The sequence below is a fragment of the Cupressus sempervirens genome, chromosome 7 (assembly GCF_028749045.1).
Source record: "Cupressus sempervirens isolate cs-2001-9-10 chromosome 7, ASM2874904v1, whole genome shotgun sequence".
Lineage (NCBI taxonomy): Eukaryota > Viridiplantae > Streptophyta > Pinopsida > Cupressales > Cupressaceae > Cupressus > Cupressus sempervirens.
This window is the reverse complement of record NC_143124.1, coordinates 241,589,351-241,605,348: the sequence shown is the minus strand read 5'-3', so window position 1 is coordinate 241,605,348 and position 15,998 is coordinate 241,589,351.

Below are 15,998 nucleotides of genomic sequence, written 5' to 3'. Positions count from 1 at the left end.
TTAATATATGCACACTTCTCTAAAAAATAAAAATATTGTATTCTTTAAAAAGAGTATTGAAGCGATAATTTAAGAGGTATTAGGTGCTATCACTAGGTAGTGATACCTACAATTGTTTTCCCTTTGCACTTGATCCAGGTGTCTTCTCTTGTTGAGTTGACTTAACCTATTGTATAGTTGTAATAGATAATTTATTTATTGGTATGGAACTCGATATTTTTGTTTCTGTGTCTATGTCTTCTCTTTCTCTTCTTCTACGTTGTTCTCGTTTGATTTATCATCTGTCACATGGGTAAATTATGGAAACACACTTAATTCCTTTTTCTATTGCTCAACACTCATGTAGGAAACTAGTGTAACTAATGTGACTTGAAAATCATCATTTTTTGCACTTTCAATCCTTGGATAATCTTGTATTTTTAATAACACTATATTGGTGTGAGATACAAAGGAATTTGAGGCATTTGGTGTAGTTTTTTTCAAATCTTCCTCAGTCAACAAATTCTAATTCTATGTAGATGAATCAAGAATGTCCTCAATTGTGACATCTTGTTGCTCACACCCTTCTACCAATTGCCTTATTTCTTTTGCTAACTTTTCAAATTTTTCTTCATCATCTTGACCTTCTTTTACTTGTTCATCTCTTTCTTCTTCTTCTTCATCATCCTCTTTGTAAGCTAATGCAACAAGTAGTCAAAATGATTCCTTCCATATAAGAATGCTCTATTTCTCAATTTCATGAGCCTTATTCTTCAAAAACAATTTAGCCCTCTCTTTAGGCATACATTTCTTTACAAATTCTTTCAAGGCTATAGACATATGTGTCCTTTCCAATTCTAGAATTACCTATGCTAAACCAGTCTCTCTGATGCAGGAGCATCTTGGGTTTTCTTGGTGACTACCTTGGAGTTTATGCGAGGAGGCTCAATAGTTGCTTCGGAGGATTCTTATACTAGTTTTCAGCATACACTGGGAGCTTGGCATTTCTCCATGGAGCTCGACATGGTCCTTTTTTGCTTGACATGGTCCTTGGTTGCTTGGCATGGTTTGAAAATTTGGTGCTTGTTGCAGGTCATGTAACTAATTTTTTTTAATGAGTTAGAGGCTGAAAATTTTAGGGATTGAAGAGGGCCTAGATTTCTTCCTACAGTTTGAAGCAGGAATTCTAATTCATTTGGAGCTAGGACTACTTATGGCTTAGATTGGTATAAGTAGGAGTTTTGAGGGAATCTTTAGTCATTCATTTGGAAGAGGAGTGAATGTGGTAGGAGGTGAAGAGCAAGTTTTCATGAGTCTATAAGAAGAGTGTCAAATGTGAAGTAGTTTACAATAGGATTGTGATGAGGTTGTGAATGTGTGCACAGAGTGCTAAGTGTGAGGCAGTCTATACTTGGATCTTGGATCAAGTTTGAGAAGGGCTAGTAGCTGGGGCTTGGAAAACAAGGAGATTACTTGGAGGGCTTGCCAACACAAGTTGAGATCTTCCTTGGAGGTTTCTACAAGAGTGTGGTTCTAGAATAGCTAGGGTTTGGATTGGATCTTGAGGGATCTTGCAGAATTGTTACTTTCTTTGTATTTGTTTGTAATTGGGAAGGCTTTGTAGCCTGACACAGTGTATGTAATCAGTTATATATTTATGAATATTTTTTTTTCATTTGGTATCAGATCTTTCATTATTCATTGTTGTTCTTGTGTTTCCGCTACATGGTTGTATTGTGCTACATTAGGTGGTATCAGAGCTTAATTGTTTTTGAGTGTGTAAACAAATCGCCGAAGCTGAGGCAGTTTGCACCAGGACTTGGGTTGGAGAAGTGGATCTAAATTCATCTTAATTTGATGGTGGATTTTCTTTATGGAGTCCTAGATCTCTTGGTTGTGAGGTGCAAAATCGTGGTTCTGACTTGTTGTTGTAGAGGGCTTGTAGATGGATCGATAGATGCAAAGATGGAAAGCTGATCTTGTCAAGGCATGATTGTAGAGAGTTGTGGATTGCAGATCAATGGTCCTAGACTTGTGATGGAGTCCCTAATTGTTCATACAAGGTAGGAAGTTGCAATCTGGCTTGCAAAAAATTTAAGGTTGTCACAAGAAGGATTTGTTTTAGAGGTTTTACAAAGATCTTAGGAGATGGCCCTAAGAGGATTGGATCCTAAGATGATTACGAATCTATGTGATGTAGTGAAAAGGAAGTTTTTTGAGATGTCTTCTCAATTAGATGCTAGTTTGGCTAATCAAGGGAAGAAGGTGGTTGCTCAGTTTGAAGCTAGCTTGGCTGATTGAGTTAAGGATGAGGTGCGAAAGGAAATCCATAGCTATTTGTGAAGTTGGAGTCTACTGATCTAGAAGAGAGTTGTTTGGCCACATATGAGAAATTCTCGTGAGAGAAGATGGCATAGAAAAGTTGAGGTTGGTTTTGTTGATCAATTTGTTGAGTTTGATACTAAACCTGTAGACTAGTTGGATGTTGTTGTTGAGGATATTCCTAACCTTGTTAATGCTAGGATGGACATTGGCTTTCATGATTAGTTGATTGAGTCTAACATGGAAATTGTAGAGCACTTGGTCATTGATGATCCAATTTCTATTGGTGGTGAGTTGTGTGCTGCAGAGCATCTTGTTGTGAGAAATGAGATTACTAGTATTGTGAGTTTGGCATGTGTTGATAGAGATCATCATGTTGTTTTTGATGTGGAGTTGCTTTTTTTTGGTGTGGATTCACTAGTTGCTAATGTGGACGAGGATTTTCTAATAAAGCATTATGTTCGGTTTGTTCTTGGGAGTGAGCATGTTGATTGGATGATTCAGATTCTAGTGTTTGATAGCATGATGCATATATGGATGATTTGCATGTTTGGTTTTTTTTCCCTATTGGAGTGGAAGCCTTTGGTGAAGATGAAGATGGTTTTTTATCTTTCTTTGGGCATCAAAGTGTGGGGCAAACTTTTCTACTTACTTGGGGAGTCTGATGTAGGAGCATCTTAGATTTTCTTGGTGACTACCTTGGAGTTCATGGGAGGAGGCTCAATAGTTTCTTTGGAGGGTCCTTGTACTAGTGCTCAGCATACACTGGGAGCTTGACATGGTCTATGGAGCTTTGCATGGTCTTGGAGCTTAGCATGCTCCTTGGTTGCTCGGCATGTTCTATAAATTTGGTCTCTGTTGCAAGTTGTGTAACTAATTTTCTCTAATGATTTAGAGGTTGAACATTTTAGGCATTGAACAAGGCATAGATTTCTTTCTATGGTTCAAAGAACGAGTTCTAATTCATTTGGAGCTAGGAGATATCATAATTTTTCTAAGACATCAATTTTGGGAATTTAATTATTATTGTTGGCCAACTTGTGGCATTTATTTATGTATTTGTATTTCATTTGTGTTCTAGGCTGACTTGTGGATTTGATTGGTATAAGTAGGGGTTGTGAGAGAGTCTTTAGTCATTCATTCGGAAGAGGAGTGAATGTGGTAGCATCTGAAGAGCGAGTTTTCCTGAGTCTCTAAGTAGAGTGCCAAATGTAAGGTAGTTTACAATAGGATTGTGATGAGGTTGTGAATGTATGGACAGAGCACCAAATGTGAGGCAGTCTATACTTGAATCATCCATCCATCATGGTGAAGTGGAGGAGCTTGGAGTAGTGAATTTGGAGAAGAGCTAGTAGCTGTGGCTTGGAAAACAAGGAGATTTCTTGGTGGGCTTGTGAGCATAAGTTGAAATCTTCCTTGGAGGCTTCTACTAAAGTGTGGTTCTAGACTAGCTACAGTTTGGATTGGATCTTGAGGGATCTTGCAAAAATATTTTACTTGCTTTGTATTTGGCTCTAACCAAGAAGGCCTTATAGCCTAACACATTGCATGTAATCAGTTATCTATTTATGAAATTTTGTTGTCATTTAGTATCAAATCTTGGATTATTGTTTCTTATTGTTGTGTTTCCACTGCATGATTGTATCTTACAGCACCACTCTCTTATTTTTCACTTCGTAGATAATATCCATTTCCACTTAGCATCTATGTTATTGTATAAAGTCTTAGGAATGCCTTTACCTAACTCTATAAGTGTGTATTTAAATTTTATCATCATATCTATCATTATTTTTTAAAGCTTCCCTTTATGATATTTATTCAAAAAATTAAAATTAATTGTCTAGGTACAATCTAAAATTTTCTAAGATAATTAGACTCTATTTCTTCTTCATCTTCCTCCTCCTCAAGTGTTAAGACCAATTTTCTACTAGGCCTATTAAGTAAGCTTTTCTTTTTTTCCTTTGGCCAACTTTATTCTTTGTATCCAAGGATTGAGATGGCTTTGATCTTGTGATTAATCTTCTCTTAGGCTCTTGCTCTAGTTTTGTGATAGACTTCTTAACAACCTTCTTTAGATCCTCTTTGACTTCTAGACCAGCAATAGCTACTTTCTTCTATTTCATTGCCTTGGGCTTGACAAGAGCTAGCTCTTTTCCCTTTGATGATTTGGCTTCAAATTCTCTCTTTGACTCCTCATCCTCTCCTTAACCTTCACCTATTTGGAGTTAACCTTCACCAATTTTTTCCTCAAGATGCTTAATAATTTTCTTTCATTTCCTATCCATCTTGGGAACTTTTATTTCCATCATCATTTTGATCATGATTGTTTTAGAAGTATCAGGTCCTTGAAGATAAATTTTAACCATGACTAGCATATTTAGAAAGGATAGTCCAAAGTTTAATGGAACAAATTATGACAACTGAAAGGAAAAGTTGAAGACACATCTACTATGTATGGGTCTAGGACATTGGATCTTAACAAAATTAGAGAAGATAATTATTGTTGAAGGCAAGCTTGAAACTTGTACCATGGAGAAAAGTGAACTCTTCATGTGCAATATGAGAGCTAGAGAAGCACCATTGTTTGTACTTCCTAAAGTAGAGTACAAGCAGGTAAAATCACTTGATACTTCTTATAAAATTTGGAAAGCATTGGAAAATAGCTTTGTAGGTGATGAACATTCTAAGAATGTGGGGTTACAAAACTAGATTTGTGCATTTCAAGATGCTAAAATGATGGAAGATGAATTTATAAGAACATATGTAGGAAGAATATCATAAATTGCTGCAGTTATTATATCTCAAGGAGGAACCAAGAAAGACGATAAACTAGTTTGGAAGATATTGAAGAGCTTAACACCACCATAGGCAGTTCAGATGATATAGTTGGTAATCCCCATTACAAAAGATTTCATAAAGAAAACATTACTTGGGAGACTGGAAGTAGTTGAGAATGAGCTTTGACAGTTTGGAGAATTGTCTAGAACCAAAATAACTTTCAGTACTTTAAAAATCTAACCTACTATGTCGAGGATCACAAATGCTATAGGAAATTTTTCTAGTAGTAGTAGATCTAATAAGGATAGGAAGATAGAAGAAGGAGTAGCCCTTCTAGTAAGAAGAGAAAAATATGGTAAGAAAATCTTTAAATGTTGAACTTGTAATAAGTATGGTCATTATGCATCTAAGTTTCCAAAAAGAGAGAAAAAGTATCAAGGAAAGTTCAAACCTAGAAGATATAGAGATTTTTTGTATGCCAGTGAAGAAGATGAATCTAATGAACAAGGATTAAGTTCCAACAATGATGAAATAAGATTTGTGGTTATTGATGAAGAAAGTCTAGAGAAACCAGCTTTGATATCATAGGTTGAAAAGAAGTTTTATTGGATAATTGACAATGGTTGTTCACATCATATGATTACTGATATGAGCAAGTTTTTTGATTTGAAAAGTTGTGGTGGAGGCATCGTCAACGTTAGAAACTTGCAGCTTGCCATGTTAAAGCTACTGGATCTATAACTCTTGATAGTAAAACTAACACTGAGAATGTATATTTTATTGAGAGTTTGAAAAACAATCTTTTGAGTGTTGGACAACTAGTGGATAAGGGTTATCAATCATAGCTTATAGAGAAGACATGACAAATTAAAGGAAAAGATGGAAAGGTAATTTGAATAGGAACCATATCTAGAGGTAATGTATTTTAGTTGAATCCCACTAAAATGACATGTTTGGCTACAACATTAGATGACAATTGGTTATGGCATAAGAGATTTTGTCATATCAATTTTGATAGCATTGTGAAAACCTATAATATTATTACAATAAGAGATTTACCTAAGATTGTAAAGCCTACTAACACAATTTGCAAGGAGTGTGTATTGGCTAAGCATAGTAGAACTTCTTTTTCCAGCAAGAATTTTACTACTACAACAAAGTTGGATATTGTACACACAGATCTTAATGGTCCTACTAAGACTAAATTATTCTATGGTGACATATACTTTATGATTATTGTTGATGACTTTTCTAGAATGATGTGAGTTGCATTTCTTACAAAGAAAACCGAGGCATTTGATAAGTTCAAGTTATTCAAGAATAGAGTTGAGAATGAATCATATTCGAAGATTAAATGTTTAAGATTAGATAGAGGAGGAAATTTTACTTCAAATGAGTTCAACATCTTTTGTGAAGGTAAAGAAATCAAGAGAAAACTTTTAGCTCCTACAACCCCTGAATAAAATGGCATTGTAGAGAGAAGAAATATGTTAGTAACATAAGCAACTAGAGCTATGCTGCTGAGAATGGTGTATCCAAGATATTTTGGAGAGAATCAATGAATACAACAGTGTGCACTATGAAAAAAGTGTAGGTCAAGAAAGACACAAACATGACTCCTTACGAACTATAGTTTGGTCACTCACCTTTAGTAAAGTATTTCAAAGTTTTTGGTAGTAAATGTTAGATCAAAAGAGATGATGATGTTGGTAAATTTGATGCTAGAAGTAATGAAGGTATCTTTCTTAGTTATTTATTGAAAATAAGAGCTTATAGATGTTATAACCTAAGAACTAAGACTATTGTTGAAAGTGAAAGAGTAAGAATTGATGAGAAATTTGGGATATAAGAAAGAATAGTTGACTACAATTTTGATGATGAGAATATTGTTGTTACTAAACCCAAGAATAATGAAGTATTCTTTCATACTAACAATGATTTGCAGAATGAAGGTGAACTAAGGCAAGAAAAAGGTTTGGAAACTAGCATAGAGCTAATGTTTGAGATAATAACTCTTACTTTCTGTAAGAATATGATAAAGAATCATCCACAAGAGAATATGATTGGAAACAAGGATAAAGCTGTAATGACAAGAAGTAGAATCATTGAAGAACTATGTTTGATAGATCAAGTAGAACCAAAGAATGCAAATGAGGCATGTAGAGATGATTATTGGAAGCAAGCTATGAAAGAATAATTGGATCAGATAGTGAGGAATGAGACATGGGAATTGGTCCCTAGACCAATAGACAAGAAAGTGATAAGAACAAAATGGGTATTTAGAAACAAGATGAATGGACAAGTTGAAGTTATAAGGAACAAAACAAGATTGGTATGTAAAGGTTGCTCACAACAAAAAGGGATAGACTATGAAGAAACCTATGGTCCTATGGCAAGAATTGAAGTAGTCAGGTTATTCTTAGCTTATGCAACACAAAAAAAAATCAAAATGTATCAAATGGATGTCAAGTTAACATTTTTGAGTGGAGAACTTGAAGAAGAGGTGTACATAGAAAAGCCTAAAGGTTTTCCTTTAACAAATGACAAGGAAATGGTATATGGATTAAAGAAATTATTATATGGCTTGAAGCAAGCACCTAGAACTTGGTATGCAAGATTGGATAAGCATTTGACAAAACTTGGATTTAGCAAAGGTATAGAAGATAACAATCTATACGTGGAAGAAATAAATGATGGATTGTTGATTTTGGTAATATTTGTTGATGATATCATATTTGGAAGAGATGATGGTGAAAGTGACAAGTTTGCAGAAGAAATGAAGAAGGAATTTGAAATGAGCATGATATGGGAAATGAAATACTTCCTAGGATTGTAGATTATGTAGGATAAAGAAGGAATCTTTATTTCTCAGACTAAGCATCTGAAAGATATATTGAAAAGGTTTGGTTTGGAGACATATCAACTAGTTGGAACACCTATGATAACTGGACACAAATTATCTACAAAGGATGAGACACCTACTATTGAGTAAAAGAAGTACAGATCTATGATTGGAGGATTGCAATATCTAACTCACACAAGGCCAGATATAGAAAATGTAGTTGGAATTCTTCAAAGGTTTCAAGTAGACCCTAGAGAAACACATCATGCAATAGTTGAGAGGATATTTAAATGTCTGAAGCGAACATCTAAGTTCAGTTTGTGGTATGAAAGATCTAATGATTTCACTTCATGTTCTTATATTGATGTTGATTGGGTAGGCAGTATGGATGATAGAAAGATCACCAGTGGTAGAGAATTTTTTGTTGGAGGAAGATTAGTTTCTTAGCTAAGTAAGAAGTAGGATTGTACCTCACAAAGTACAGTAGAGGTAGAATATGTTCCAGTGGCAAACAATTGTAATCAATTTGTTTGGATGAAGTAGATGTTGAAGGATATAAGTATAAATTTTAGTGAACCTGTTATCATACATTGTGATAACACAACCACAATGAATATGTCTGAAAATCTAGTGTTGCATTCTAAGAGTAAGCACATTTCTATCAAATATCACATGTTGAGAGAGAAAGTTACAGAAAATAAAATCAGATTGGAGTATGTAAGCACAAAGGAGCAAATTGCAGATATTTTCACCAAGCCTCTTCCCAAAGAGACTTTACAGTATTTGCAAGGTATGCTAGGGGTTATGTCCCTATCTACATCAGAGTAGATGATGCAAGAGTGGATCAATCTAGTGGAACAAAGCACTATTATTTGTCAGGACAAAATGGTGATACTTCTTTTATGGGGGAGTATTTGTGATGGACATAGTCATCTAGGACTCTTAATAGATGTTGTTTTGAAAAATGTCTTTAAACACTTGAGTAGGTCAGTGATAGTTATTGCAGAGATTAATAGGATGCAATGATAGATGGTTGTTAAAACCTTTAACATTTATGTCAATGGGGGAGAAATTATAGCAAGAAAAACATTGTAAATTATATTGAGGTATATAAATGGGGAGAAGTGTGTAAGGTTCAGAGTATGATTGATGAAGAGGATTTGAAAAGAAAAGAGAACAATCTTTAATAGTTGGGATTCTTAGAACTACATGTTTTTCATCTATGTCGCCATCAATTCAAAAGGGAGAGATTTTTGGAAGCATGAATATTGATGATATTACTATGGGGGAGAAATGTAGATCATCATCATGATGATATGTTTCATTCATGACTGTGTTTTTCATTGATCTAAACATAGTAGTTTTCTATGGTATCTAATAGAACAAAAATGGTAACAATGAAGTTGGTACAGATAGATTGTTGAGTATGTTCACATGCAAGGTTAATGGGAGATACTTCTAAGTGTCTAGTATATGCAAATATCCTTAGATGTAAAAGATATTAAGTCTGGATGAAGTTATGCAAGTTTTGGTGAAAATTGTTTAGAGATAGAGTTTACAGAGGTATGCTCTAGTAAACATCTTATATCTATTGAAAAAGTTGTTATTCTAAAAGCTAAAGTTAAAGATGTGAAGAATACATTATGAAGTGGACATGGCTAAGCTCACTCTTTGTAATGTTACATGTGTAGAAATTTATTCAAGTCATAAGGTGACAAATTAATGTTATCAATAAGTAAAAAATATTCTTAAAGAGGTCCTATAATAATTTATTGAGGTATAATAGCCAACTCATGGAATTGTTTTATGAGCTTGATATAAAGGAAGGAAATTTTACTTTGTTATGGGTGTAAACTGAATAAGATAAGAAGGAGGAAAGAAAAGAAAAATGAGGAATCAAATTGATATGCAAAGATAAGCAGTGTTGAATGAAGTTGGAGAATACTTCATTGCTAAGGTTTTATTGTGAGATTTGAGGTTTGATAATTGGATTTGAGGTTCATGACCTAGTCTAGAAGGTCTGATAATGATTGGTCTAGTTGATAGGATAGATGAAAGAGGATAAATTAGAGTACAAACAATTATTCTACAAAGAATAGTTGAGAGATCAGTTCAACAATAAAGTTCAATGGTCTTTGTTGACATTACAGCCATGTTTGTTATTAGTGGCATACCCTTATTTAGATTGTAAGTATCTACCAAGAATATTGTATAGTTAACAATGTTAACCAAGCATTTCATACTTTACTGAGTTCTACAGTTGCTACCGAGTCCAATGGATAGTATTCAGTTTGTGCTTAGTAGTTACTACAAAGTTGTTGATCAGTAGTATAAACCAAGCATCTCAATTTATGCCAAGTTTATTAGTGCAAACCAAGTTGTGTAGTACTTACCAAGTTTGTAGTTTATGTTATGTAAATACAGTGTTAATCAAGCTACTCAGTTTTAACCAAGTGACTCAGTTTATACCGAGCTCCTACTGATAGTGTTGATTGAGCTATGCAATATAAATCTTGTGATTCAATTTATATTTTGAGTTTCATAGTATTTGATGAGTCACTAATGCATATCAAGTTCAAGACTACTTGGAAGTGATTAGTATGGATTGAGCTTATACATCTACTAAGTGCACGATGATGCTAAGTATTGATAGTGGATGTTGAGTATCAAAACCTCACCAAGCTAGTCTTTAGAACTTGAGTTTTTTCATTTGGGCCAACTTGGTGTATTTTGTGTCAACTTGTATTGTGGCTGACTTTGTAATTTTTAATTTGGATTGGTTTATATGTAACATATTGTATCACATCCAATGTAATGGTATGGAAGTATGAAATAAGAAAAGAAGAGCAGAAGAGTGAATTAGAAAGGCTACAATAGTATAATGAGCAGAAAAGATTTATCTATCACAGCAAGGTGATTTCTACACTCAAAGGAATCTCATTCAACAAAAAAAGTTGTAGATCAGAGATCAATTACTATTTGATCCTAATAGGTGGATCATTCAAATCTTGTAAAAAGGTAGACCTAATAGTCTTGTGTAAATCTCTTTACTGAGTGCATACTTCATTGTATGTTTGTAAAATTATTTTGCAAGGTGGACCAAGCAGTCCTTATTGCTCCTAATAGGGCAGATCAGTAGAAGTGATCATTGTAAGCCTTAATAGGCCAACTTTATACTACATTACTAAATCTTGTAGCTATCATCCCCACCCTAGTTTTACTTTCTATTTGGAAGGTTTCTGGGTCACCAAATTCTGTGTCAAAAGTGCTATGTATGCTTTAATGTTTTCAGTTTCTCATGCATGCAAGTAGATCAGAATACACATGAAGGATTAATTGCTAATGTATGGATTAAGTTTTATTAGCTATTGATCTACCCCTCCCCTCTTAATAACTTAGCCTATCACATATATTTCCAATAGTCTTGCCCTAGAAGTTGTTTGGACACTGGGTCCTTTTTAATTCTACAACTCATAACCAAGTTGGAATCTCCTAACATGGATTAAAAGTCTCCTAACAGGGACTCATATGTACTAAATGTTGTAACATACTCCTAACAAGGTCTATTCTCTAACAAGGAATATTTATATTAGTACAACATCTTGTGGGTATCACTCCCACCAGGGTTTTCCCTCTAATCAAGGGTTTCCATAGTTAACAAATCTGGTGTAATTGTGTATGTGCATCTTGTTATGGTTGTTGTTTACTTTGGTTACATGGTTAATATTAATTAATGTTGATAAATGTTTTAATTGGATAACTGATTCACCCCCCCCTCCTCACAATTATCTTGGTCAACTATTATTTCTAACATGTATGTAGTGTATAGTAGAGATAAGTTTTAAAGATTGGGTTACATTCTTAGAGGGAGTACTAGTTTTAATTATGTAGGGATTACTGAGTCATGACAAAGTTTTTTTCCTCTAATGTTGAAGGGGGTGATTTTTGATCTCTAAGCTTAAGTTTCCTATTAGTGTCTAAAACTTAGTAATTTCCAAGGCAATGTTAGATGATCATCATTGTAACTAAGTCATCCAAAGAAGGCCAAACTACAAAGGACTTAATTATATATTAATACATACTAAGAAATTCAAAGGTTGTGGAGCACCCTAATAGAGACCAAGTCAAGATATATGTCGATTAACACAAAAGATCAAGCATTTGGAAAGTTATTTAATGGAGAGTGAGCCTATATATGCCAAGTGCATAGTAGTCAAATATGAATGTTAGTTATGACCTAGCATTAGAACATTCAAGTGTCAAGTAATATAGTTCTAACATATGAGTTTTTAATAGGACAAACACTTATTTAAATCATTTCAACTAGATTCTACATAAATTTTTAAATATTATAGACATAGTTAAGGAGAAGATTACATGTTTTTTTTAGAAGGCATTAATTCCAAGAAAAGCAGATTAACCAATCAGAAAATGAGAAGGGTAAAATGAAAAAAGGGTGGAATATGGATCGTTGAGATATAAAACTTTCTACAACTATCTGTTTAAGAAGGGTTCTAACTCTAAGATCATTATCATGAGAAAAAGAGAACATGAAGAAACGAACAAGCTAGTTATAGAGTGAAAGAAGGCCAAGTCAGATAGATAGAGAAACTAGAGAAATGAATGATAGAATAGAGCATATCTAATAAGGAGATCAGATTGAGATATTCAAGAGAGGATATCCATAAATAGATTTCAAAGAAAACTAAAGGATCATGTACTAAATTAGTTTCTCCAGATTGAGTCAAGGAAAATCTCTTAACAGATTAGTTCTAGTAGACCTCTTTAAATCTCCTAATATAGTCCTTACTTTATTGTAAGTGTAAAATTCTTTAATCAAGGCAAGACCTTATAGTCTTAATATCTTTTAGTAGAGAAAACCCCTCATAGGGTAGATAATTAGATATGATCAAATTATAGCCCTAATAGGATTTTTTTTTTTTTTTTAGTTGTAAAGATTTGTGGGTTTCATTCTCGCCCTAGTTTTATCTTCATCTTAAAGTGTTTATGGTTATCAAATCTTTGTATTATGAGTTTATTTTTCATGGATGTTAGTGTTAGATAGATTTCATTTCAGCATTACAAGTTTATGATTATAAATATGGTATGAGATCTAAGATATGAGATGGATTAGGTGTGAGTATAGTTAATTGTTTTATCAGTGAAATTTTTTATAGATCCTAATTCATGCCCCCCACCACATCTTAGTATCTTATTTCTCAATTAAAATTCCAACAAGATCAGTCAAATATTATTGTGATAAATGCTACAAAACTTCATTCAATAACAATACCACAGAGATTCAACAACCCATCTAACCTAAAAGAAGAAGATGATCACACACTAGCCTAAACATAAATCTAAGATAACTCCAATGAGAAGTATTTGAATAAAATATGAACCAATACACAAAAAAATGTTGTCTAGATTTATCATTTAATTTTGAAACTACATATGATCCACACAAATAAAAACCTTGGACTTGGAAAACAAGAATAGAACTATTTGGAAAATTATATTTAGGTAATGCAAGGTTGAAAATGAATTGAGGATGATTTGACATTAGACAACCCCTGTAAGAATGACATATTCCATAAGAGGACAATATGAACATATTATTAAATTGCAAACATAAACCACATGCTCATTTTTAAATCTAAATATCCTCTTTATCTACAATTTTCTTTTTGTACAAATTTTATCTCTCTTATGTAAAATCCATCAACTTACTACTCCTTACATTACCCTATAATGAATTTTACATTTGGATGGTTTAGGAGATCTCATGGATCAAAGAGACTCATCAATAAGTTGTAGTTTATTAATTGAGATAAGATTTTAATAAGATCCAAAATTACAATTAAGAGAAGATATTGTAATTTTTTTGAAACCAATTTTTAAGGACAAAAAGTTGTAAGGTCCTAATGTCTTTTAAAGACCTTATTGGTAATAGTGGCTCAAATACTTCCAAGTGTGCTATAAATTCTAGATTTGATGGTTTTTTCATTCTCTAAGACATGTTCTTCATGATAGTCAAGTTATAGAGGGCTTTAGGTTATTTGGTGCTAAAAGAGCAAATAGTTTGAATAAATTTTTAAAAATTTGTCAATTTGTAACCCAATGGCTAGTTTGAGTTGGTTAAAAAAATTGATAATTTTTCTATAACTAGATCTTTAGATTGATTCATGAGGAGGTATACATAATTTTTGGTTGCAAATATAAGAGTGTGTTCTAAATTTCTATAGCTTTCTATAGCTTCTTCTTAATAATGCAAGGTTGAAGATTACTATAGGATCCACTAATGTAGATTTTTAAGTGGAATATGATCTACCTTTCATTTTTAACATGTTTAGTGATAATTCATTAATTTCTAAGCAAGTTACACTCAATTTTATCCAAAATTATTTGAAACTTTCAAAGACTTGGTGTGTTATGTTCATCGAAAAAATGATTTGATTTTGCACCATCCAAAAATCTTAATTTTTATGGGAGATAGTTTGTTCTAAGTATATAGCTTAAGATTTTGCAAGTTTTCGAGTGTTTTCTCATGCTGGAAAATTTTGGCATCAAGCCCTAGGCCAAGCATCCCAATTTGTTTTGTCTAAACAATACAAAGAGATTAAAAAAGGAGTTGTAAAATCTAAATTAAAGAATTTGGACAATAATTAATTGTGGATATTTTCACTTGTACACTAGAAAAATATTTTCAAATTGTTTATTTTATTTGTAGTGAATTTGGGTGGGACATATTTACAAAAAGAGGCCTGATGGCCACTTTATGTCATTGAAAATAGTAATTACTTTCCTATCAATCCTACGAGTCAAGGATAAATTTTGATTGAATGGTGATTTGATCTTGCATGGAAAACCTTAAACAAAAATTAACTAAGGCAAGAACTAGTTTTATAGGGACCACTAATCGAGAGTTTCAAAGTAGAATCCAAAGGCTAGTTTTACAAGGACTAGTAACCAAGTCAAACTAGTTTATAGGGACCAACAACCAAAATGATTCAACATAAAAAACTATTGGAATATTCAAATATGGAAAGAATACTTATGAGAGCAGGGGAGTGAATCATAAGTACCAAACTTTAGCCAATAAAATTTTTAATTGAAAGTAAGTTGCATGCATGTAAATACATCAAATAAATATATAACAAAACTCATGCATCAATAATACATAACACCATAATTTGGTAACCCAAAAACCCTCCAGGAATAAGAAGGTAAAACTGGGGTGGGGATGATACCCACAAACATTTACTGTAGCAATATTGTTCAACCAATTCTGATGGTTTGCCCTGTTAAAGGCCTGCCCTGTTAAAGGCGTTACACTGTATTAATAGTGACCTAGTTAGAGGATTTTTCAAACAATTAACATGAAGTGTCACCTGGTTAAAGGATTTTAATCACCAAATCAAAAGGTTCTTACAAAATAGCTGTAAAGCTAACCTATCACCATAGGATTTTCATTCTAATACAATTGCTAGAGAGTATTAGATACAATAATCTTGATAGATTACAATCCCTGATTGCTGAATATAGGCTCCTTTTTCGCCTTCTCCTGATCTTGATCCTTTGTGATCTGATAACTCTTGCTTCTGAAAATAGATTTTCTTATGCACCCTTCTATGTCCTTCAATATGTCTCATCTCTCTCTCTTTTATAGTGAAATTTCATCTTCCTTATAAAGACTTCAAAGACTTAAGGTTTTTTTTTGGATCTACGATCCATATTGATTCTCAATTTTCCACTCAATACTTATCTTTTGCTGATTGGTTGCATGCCTTTAGCATTTTTCTTATTGGCTGCATGCGAATTGCATACGAAAAATAAATATTTGATTTTATCATTAAATCCCTCAAAGTTTACCTTCTATTAGCTACAAAAATTGTTTGCATCTAGTTTGTGCAATTCCAAACTTTTATGCTGATCTACTGAGTTACTCAGCTCCTGAAGTATTTCTGATACTCAGCACATGTTGTTTCCTAGATAGCTTAGCAATTGAACAGAATTGTATAACTTGGCACATGTTGCACTCAACACTTGTTATCACTCAGCACCTATTGCACTCGAC